This window comes from Aulonocara stuartgranti (assembly GCF_965226115.1).
Source record: "Aulonocara stuartgranti genome assembly, chromosome: 18".
In the NCBI taxonomy this organism is placed as follows: Eukaryota; Metazoa; Chordata; class Actinopteri; order Cichliformes; family Cichlidae; genus Aulonocara; species Aulonocara stuartgranti.
This window is the reverse complement of record NC_138954.1, coordinates 10,777,636-10,783,635: the sequence shown is the minus strand read 5'-3', so window position 1 is coordinate 10,783,635 and position 6,000 is coordinate 10,777,636.

Sequence of the window (6,000 nt, the reverse complement as noted above, 5' to 3'; positions counted from 1 at the left end):
CAGGAGGCTCCAGGACAAGCCTGGGATTGACTTCGGATTCAGCCAATCAGAAGTGCGACTGGTTGCTGAGCCAGCTTCCTGCGATAATTGGAAGCAAAACGTGGGGCGTGCAATATAAACAGCTGCTTTAATCTTATAATTGTATAATTGTATAGTTTGCTATTTAATCACCATCATCAAATTTATAAACACCAAACAAGCAGGACCCCCAAGACGAAGATTTTATGAATTTCAAGAGGAGACTTTTCCTTATGACCTGATACCTTTTGGTACAGCTATATCAGAGAGAAACAGCGACGCCTACCGGTGCAGTATAACCACTCCAGTCTAATCCAGTTAACCACAAAAACAGGCCTGCGCTGTTTGTGCTTGCAGGAAAATTAATTTTGCCAAAATGTTTTCAGTTCTCGGGCAAATTCTAAACAATGTAAGAAAACATCTTCTCTAGTAACACGTAATTTAATTGTTGAGCAGGTAAACAAACATGATCTACAGCTCAGTTCAGAGCCCCAGGATGCTTTTTTAAATTTCCAAATATTCAAACAAAAATGCCACTGATCATTCATTAAAGTTAAGGAAAGTTTCTTCATGGTTCAGAGGTTGCTCAGTAGAGGATGATGAAAAGCGTACTGGTCAATGTGCATGAAGTGGACTGTTACAACGGGTCAGAATTACCCCGTCAAAACATAATAAATGTTACCTTTTTATAAAGGAGGAAAACACATGGAGTCTTTTTTATATTTTTACACTGGCGAACTGGTCAACTTAAATTTTTGTTTTTGGTCATAGAGTTATTATTTTAATACACTGTTTGAAATTTAAATTGTAACTGAATGTTGAGTAATTTGACATATAAAAATTACTTTTATATTTTTTTATTTCTTTTGTCATTTGTGGAAACACTTGTTTATTTTCAGGGAAACATTCAGCCTAAAATTCACCATTTGTCAGCATCTCCAAAGGTCAGGAATTAACTTTTTATATCTCATTTCTTAAATATGTGCAGAAACCGAAATGTTGAAAGTCAGACTTCTCTCAGTGATTCAGTGTGGGAGGATACGCAGATGGATAAACTGTTGTTCATCAGGAAAAATGCTCTGACATTTAACATTTCTGTTTGTGTGCAGAATAAATAACTGTGGTAATTCGTTAGCAGATTTTGTAATATTCTTTTTTATCATCAACAATTTTTATTTATTTCATTTTAAACTTCAATAACAGAACTTAAGGATAAATACATAAATAAATAGTTTAAAAAACAAACAAACAACAAAAAAAACAAAAACACAACACAACAATAACAACAAAAAAACAAAAACCCAAACAAAGAGAAGTTATCCTATTCTTTCTTCGCACACCACCCACACCACCACCCTGTCATTACTCCTCTTGTCTTCAAGTTACAGAAAGCCAGCTTGTAAAGGGGGACCAAATACAATCATATTGATGCAATTTGTCTAATAAACCATAAGTCACTTTTTCGTAAGACGCCAACTTAGCCATTGTCTTTAGCCACTCTTCATAGGGAGGGGGGTTCTTTTTCCGCCAATGTCTTAGCAGGACCCTTGGGCCGTAGTAAGAGCCAAAATAATCCATCGTTTTGTATAACTGGAAAAATCTCCATCAGAAAGTTCTGTGGTTATACCAAGTATGGACAGTTTTGGTGAGATACCAAATCTCCTTTTTAAAACACTGAAAATTACCTCCATTATATTTTCCCACCAATCCCAAAGTGCCGAACAGCTCCATAAGATATGTAAAATCAAAGCATTTTGACCATCACATCTCCAACATTCGTCCGTAGAGGCCAGGTTCCATTTATACTATTGTTGCGGTGATGGATGCCACCTATGGAATATCTTAAGTTGAATAAATCTACTGCCTGTTTCTTTATACATAGTATTAACATTTTGAAAACATGAATCCCATTCAACTGAAGAGATTTTGTAATATTCTAACTAATTAACACATTTGGCTGGTTTCCAATATTTAAGGTCCTTCTTCATCTATACCACACAGACACAAGAGTGGTAAAAATTTAACAAAGAAAATAGAACAGTTTAGAGGAAAATCTGTGCTGAAAAAGATGAAAACCAGTCTTCTAAGACAAGAGATATTGGTTATTTATTTATTTAACAATCATTGTAGTTGCATCTGTTCACTTTATAGTAACCAGATATCATTATGACAACATTTTTCACAGATTATAAATGAATTTTTATGAAAAGATTACTGCCATATGTACATATTGCAAGAAGATCTGTACAAGGCCATTTAGTGTTGTCGCTAAGAATCACAATTTTTGCACAGATAAAGTAACAGTCAGCAGGAATGACATAGAAGAAACAAAATGTTACTTTTCCAGGAGTCTGTTGGCCATATGTCTGTGTTGTCAAATCAGAATCAGAATCAGAATCAGAAACTTTATTGTCATTGTCATGAGAACAACGAAATTAAGAATGGTCCCCGATCATTGCATCATCCCTAGCAATATCAAAATATAAATAAAACAATAAAATTCAATAAATAAAATAGATAGAATACTTAAAATACTAATAAGATATAACAGTAAAACATTCACATACATTCCCACACACATGCTTCAGACCGTGCATAGATTAACACAAGAGTGGCGTGATGGACATTTTTTTGAAGTATTCAGATGTGTTATTGCAGTTGGATAACAGCTGTGTTTGAGTCTATTAGTCCTTGCTCTGATTGCCCTGTACCGTCTGCCTGAGGGCAACAGTTCACTTGGGGAAGGTTATAAGGCCATTTATGAACAATCCATCATTCTACAGTGAGAAAGATTATGTGAAAAACATCCAAGACAGCTGCCAATCTTCTGGCAGTGGATGTCCCAGCAAATTCATCTGGGACACTCCTAGCCCCACTCCTGCAGTCACTTGGTGAACCATCCTGTAGATGTGGACACTGTCGTCATGGAGGACTCCTATCCAGGCTGAAATCCTTTATCGGCTCCCTAAATGTTGTCATCATGTTTGGAAAACATGTTCATTCGATTTAATGTGTTTTTAATGGAGATACCTGCATTCATCATGTTTCTCCATTCATTTATTCGGTTTTAAGTGAGTCATAAAATCTCCATGGATGGCAAAATGTCATTAAGAAAGCTGCCTGGAGCTTCTCCAGCACTCTGAGCACGGTGTACTGAAAGCTGGTGTTGACTCATTTTCTTGAACATAATTTTAAAATAAAAGCTAGAATTTTGCACCAGCATACTGGGAAATTTCTGAGACTCTGATCTTTGATGTTAGAGCTATTTGTTAGCATGACACCACAGACAAATTTTGTGTAATAATTTTTCTACTGAAACACAAATGAATCTTCTCGCTTCCAAAATGCTATAGCTGTGGAACAAATATATTCCAAATACAAATGAGAAATGGTTTGATAGCCCTGAATACTGTGAAAAGTACTAATTTAGACTGAAAATAATGAAACAATAATAAAAATAGCTTGGAATTATAACTTTCTTTATGACTTTATCAGTCCCTTGCATGGAGGAATGTTGGGCCACTGATCCTTACAACAAAACAGTGTTGTAAATGTTTCAGTTCATTGACATTTGCAGGCATTCCTTTATCCACAGCTCTCTTAAGATCCTGCCACAGTATTTAAGTTGGGTTGAGGTCTGGACTTTAACTGGAACATTGATACGCTGTCCTGTAGCATACCCAGTTTCAGTCAAGCTTTAGCTGTCCGGCAAGGTGCAAAACAAGCCCAAATCACCACCTCACTACTGTTGTGTTTGACAGTTGGTATGAGGTACTTGTGTTGATATGCTGCTTGTTTTTTTGTTTTTTTTGCAAAACATTGTGCTGTGCCAAACATCTCCACGTTGGAGATTAAAGACAAAAAAAAAAAAGTTCAATTGTAATGCTATGAACTTCAACATTTAACAAGCTAAATGAAGCTTGTGGAGTAGCTCTAAGGTTTTTTGCAGTTTCTCTCAGCACTGCATAGACTGGCTTGTGCTGTGCTCAGACTGCATGTTAAACATTAACATGCAGTCTAGCACATGTTAACTCAAACTGCAGGAGTGGGGCTAGGAGTGTCCCAGATGAATTTGCTGGGACATCCACTGCCAGAAGATTGGCAGCTGTCTTGGATGTTTTTCACATAATCTTTCTCACTGTAGAATGATGGATTGTTCATAAATGGCCTTATAACCTTCCCCAGATTGATGGGCCGCTACGGATGATCTGATATCCTTGATGACGAGGGAACAACACCAACACGAGGATATCAGATCGTCCGGCAGCTACAGTTGCTTCTCTAAGATCATTGCTGATGTCCTTTCTTTTAGGTATTGTGTCAACACACAGCCAAATGCTCCAACTCAGCTAAGTGCAAAAACACCTACTTTTTAGAGGCATTCATAATTACTAATGGTCAGTTAATCAAGAAGCCAGGTTCTGCTACTTACCCTTTATGTCCTTTAGAAGTTTTCACTTGTCTGCTTCTGCGTTTTCCCTCAGTTGTTCTTAAATTAATATTAACATGGCGTAATATGTCATTGTGCTGTTGTTTGCATTAGGTTGTATTTAAATAATTTTAGAACCTGCTAATTTTTTTATAGGTTCTGATATTACGCTCGAATAAGTTTTCTTTTTACTATGACTTTAAATTTAATGCCACTATTAACAAGACAAATGCTTAATGCTGCTGTTCCCCCTGAAGTGCATTATGCAGGAGAAGAGCAAGGTATGATGGGAGTCGTTTCTGAACCAAGTGGCCCTCCACCTGGAAAAAGCAGAGCACTTAAAAAAAGTAGCTTTTCTGCTTATGATGTGATGAATCATCATTTGGCCTGATAACCAAAATAAATTCGGTTTATGAAAATGAGAAAAACAAACAGCTGAGCACTGCTGAGGGAAAAGCTGCCCAGAAGCTCCACTTTTCACTGGAGATCCAGAGCGGCTGGAAGGTCTGCAGACAGTGACCCACGATGCCCCTAAGCTGCAGCCAGCAACAATCAATAACCAACCTCAAAACATGTCAGCGAGCCCTTGATTTCTTTCTGCCGTTTGAAGTCTGGACCTGCTGATCTAATCCCTCAGATGGATGTGAATCTTAAGCAACATTTGTCTTTGATCCATTATTTACCGGATTCTTGAGAGCGACTTATTGATAAACTCTTGGTTAAAATGGATTCAACAGTTTTACGCTGTGGCGCTCTGGGTCAAGTTGTTCTTGAGTCACTCACCTCAATTTTTAGGTCAAGATTGTTCTGTTGCCTTACACAGGAGCCCTGAGCTTTTGAGACCTCTAAATTGGCACCATTTAGCTTAAAGGCAGTGAATGTGAGATAATTCTCTTCAGCTAGACTAAAAATGAAACACTTCCAGCCATTCTCATAATTCTACAAAGCTGCACTTCAACATGCTGATGATTTGAATATAATGCTTAGCAGCTGTAATGTTTATCATATTCACTATCTTAGTTTTGTATGTAGTTTGCAGTGTATACAGTAAAACTTATAATGGCGAATGTTAGTCTTATAATAAAATGTTGTTTTGGTAATATAATTTAGCTTAAGAGAGACATTAACATCAGCAGGATTTGATCCATCCAGTAGTTTCAAGTAACTTGACACTAAATCATTTGTGTTACAAAGTAAAATTAAAGGGACTAGTTCATCCTCTGGGAACCAAAAACTGCTGTTTAAAAGTTTTATGGCAGTTTTATGCATCCAATAGTTTTAAAGTTGTCCAACTCAAAATTGCAACTCAACGTCAGATGAGGGAAAAGGATGACACAGATGGCAAATCTTCTTCAGCTGATGTTTTGCTACTAGAATTTTTTACCCCAGTGTATTAATGTTTTGCCAATTACAGAATGTTGCTGTTGTTTTCAAACCAAAGGCCCCGACTGATGGAGCATCAATGAATGTCTGAATGTAAAATATGACAAAATTGCAGTGTATAGGGGTTCATTTTAAGGGGAAAGCTTTGGGATACATAAACATAAAGCCAG